Source organism: Triticum dicoccoides, chromosome 1B (genome assembly GCF_002162155.2).
Source record: "Triticum dicoccoides isolate Atlit2015 ecotype Zavitan chromosome 1B, WEW_v2.0, whole genome shotgun sequence".
Lineage (NCBI taxonomy): Eukaryota > Viridiplantae > Streptophyta > Magnoliopsida > Poales > Poaceae > Triticum > Triticum dicoccoides.
Window position 1 is genome coordinate 16382097 of NC_041381.1, and position 3499 is coordinate 16385595.

The 3499-nt window shown below is 39.3% G+C and overlaps 1 pseudogene; it reads left to right on the plus strand.

The window, feature by feature from the left end:
• The first annotated feature begins 2024 nt into the window (after positions 1 to 2024).
• LOC119316262 overlaps positions 2025 to 3499 on the plus strand; it is a 9201-nt pseudogene continuing 7726 nt past the window's right edge.

Below are 3499 nucleotides of genomic sequence, written 5' to 3' on the forward strand. Positions count from 1 at the left end.
TGTTCACATGGCAAACTTGATTGTAACTGGAAAGTTGTTGGTACCTAAAGTTGTTGGTGCCTTCTATTTTAGCAGGTCAATGCAAGACTTCAGTTTCACTAGAGAACAATGGAGCAGTTGGCTAGGTAGTATAATCAATCTGCAAGGAAACAAACTGGAAAGCATGTAACATTATGTATATTCAGGCCAATAAGTGAGCAATAATTGATCTTATATTATAGGTTTGCCAAGCCATAGAAAAACAACTGCAATAAGTGAGGGAGTAGTAGAGCGGCGTTTCGGTGCCCGGGTGCATCTGCACCCGGTCAAAAAAAAAATCGTAAAAAATTCAGAAAAAAATCAAAAAATTCCAAAAAAATTTTGGTGGTAGACAATTTGATGCGTGAGGTACGCTCCAATTTTCAAAACATTTGGACTTCTGTGCAGCTCTCAGCAAAAAAGAGAAATCAGACCAGAACAGTATATGAACAGTACACATTTTTACAGACCTCCGATTTGTCTTTTTTGCTGAGAGCCGCACAGAAGTCCAAATGTTTTGAAAATTGGAGTGTACCTCACGCATCAAATTGTATACCACCCCAATTTTTTTTGGAATTTTTTGAATTTGTTTAGTATTTATTTTGATTTTTTTCGTGAGCGCAGGAGCAGATGAGCTCGGGTTCAGATTCGAATTTTCCAGTAGTTGTTTAGTATTAAGCTAGAACAACTGGTTATTGTACATAGGTACCACCATTATATGCCTCAAAATCATGCATGTAAATTAAAGCATTAGTACCGGTTCGTGGCACGAACCGGTGCTAAAGGTTCGCCACGAACTGGTACTAATGAGAGCAGCCGGCTAGCCGTTGGAACCGGCACTGATGGACACATTAGTGCCGGCTCAAAATCAAACCGGCACTAATGTGTCTCAGATTGACCCTTTTTCTACCAGTGCTACAACACTTATTATGGATCGGAGTTACTAGTATTTATGCTTGGAACATGTAAAGTATTTCATTTCATCTGCAATCAGTACAAGTTAACTGTGTATTTGTTACTGAATACCACTCAGTTATTTTTTATACCAGCTAAATGCCCCATTTGTTAATACAGACCCATTTGTTCACATGGCAAACTTGATTGTAACTGGAAAGTTGTTGGTACCTAAAGTTGTTGGTGCCTTCTATTTTAGCAGGTCAATGCAAGACTTCAGTTTCACTAGAGAACAATGGAGCAGTTGGCTAGGTAGTATAATCAATCTGCAAGGAAACAAACTGGAAAGCATGTAACATTATGTATATTCAGGCCAATAAGTGAGCAATAATTGATCTTATATTATAGGTTTGCCAAGCCATAGAAAAACAACTGCAATAAGTGAGGGAGTAGTAGAGCGGCGTTTCGGTGCCCGGGTGCATCTGCACCCGGTCAAAAAAAAAATCGTAAAAAATCCAGAAAAAAATCAAAAAATTCCAAAAAAATTTTGGTGGTAGACAATTTGATGCGTGAGGTACGCTCCAATTTTCAAAACATTTGGACTTCTGTGCAGCTCTCAGCAAAAAAGAGAAATCAGACCAGAACAGTATATGAACAGTACACATTTTTACAGACCTCCGATTTGTCTTTTTTGCTGAGAGCCGCACAGAAGTCCAAATGTTTTGAAAATTGGAGTGTACCTCACGCATCAAATTGTATACCACCCCAATTTTTTTTGGAATTTTTTGAATTTGTTTAGTATTTATTTTGATTTTTTTCGTGAGCGCAGGAGCAGATGAGCTCGGGTTCAGATTCGAATTTTCCAGTAGTTGTTTAGTATTAAGCTAGAACAACTGGTTATTGTACATAGGTACCACCATTATATGCCTCAAAATCATGCATGTAAATTAAAGCATTAGTACACATATCATTTTCCAACTTGCCAATAGAATAAGTGAACTGATAAGGTTGCCACGCACACATATCCAAAGCTCATTGTGTTGGAGTAGGAAGGACATTATTTTCTATATATTGCTCCAATACTTTTTATTTGACGAACTGCAGTGGTTGTCCCCTTGGCTGGAAGAGACTGTCTATGGCTCAGGAGATAGTATAACATACATGGATGATTCTTTCCTCCATCATATTGAAAAAGGAGCCCTTTCCCTCTATCCACACTAACACAACATTTCCATAGCCAACACCCACGGAGCAGAAAGAACTCTGTCTGAGCGACAATGGAAAGATTTTTGGTGAGCGCATCCACTGGAGCCATGGGCTCTGTCCTAAGAAAGTTGGGCACTATGTTGAGTGATGAATACAAGCTGCTCAAGGGTGTTCGTAAGGACATCAAGTTCCTCAAGGACGAGCTTGAGGCCATGCAAGCATTCCTCATCATGATGGGAGAAGAGGAGGAACCGGATGAGCAAGCTAAGATCCGTGCGAATGCCGTGAGAGAGATGTCTTACGAGATCGAGGACAACATCGACAAGTTCATGGTACTTGTGGAAGGTGAGCCTAGTTCCAAATCAGATGGCTTGATGAAGCTTTTCAACAAAAGCATGAACAAGATAGCAGATGTCAAGATCCGTCATAAAATCGCCAAGGACATCCAAGACATCAAGAGCCAAGTGAAGGAGATCTGCAGTAGATATAGGAGGTACACAAATGATTTTTTTACAAGTTATTTGTTTTACTTCCATTAACATATTGATGTCCCAGTCAAATATTATCACATCTGCCCCTTCATGACTAACTTCTTTCTCTACAATCGAAAGGTACAAAATCGATGAGTCCTCAAAAGCTAGAAATGCAAATGTTGACCCACGAATTGTGGCAATATATAGAGATGCATCTGGGCTTGTCGGCATTGATGGTCCAAGAGATGAGCTCGTGGAGTGGCTGAGTGACCAGGAGGGTGAATTGCCACATCGACAAAGAGTTGTCTCAGTTGTCGGATATGGTGGGTTAGGCAAGACAACCCTTGCCAAACAGGTCTATGACAAGCTTGGAGCAAACTATGACTGTCAAGCTTTTGTGTCAGTCTCACGAAATCCTGATATGACAAAAATTTTGAGTTCAATATTATCTGAAATCAGCAATGGAAAAGAGGATGCAAGGGAAAGGCATCAGCAAATCATCGACCAGATCAGGAAATTCCTTCAAGATAAAAGGTACTTATACAAGTGCTGCTACTTAAAGTTCAAGCAAATCACTTTGACTTTATGCAGAATCATTCATAATGACCTAATTTTAATTGATGTGAGTTATAGACGAATTTATTTCCTTTAATTTGTGAAATTAAAAATTGTATAATTTTTCACAAGTGCCCCTGCTGTATTTCCCAGTTGTTGTCTGCATAAACGCTTCTTTCAACTATGCAGACTGACACACATTCCACAATTTGTATGCTGGACTGCTGTATCTCACTTTTAGCGCTGCACAAATAATTAATTCTTTTGTACAGTAAATCATAGCTAGTAAGAAAGTGTATCACGCCACAACACGTGTTGTTTCAATAATAACCTTGTCTCTGTTTGTGAGTGGG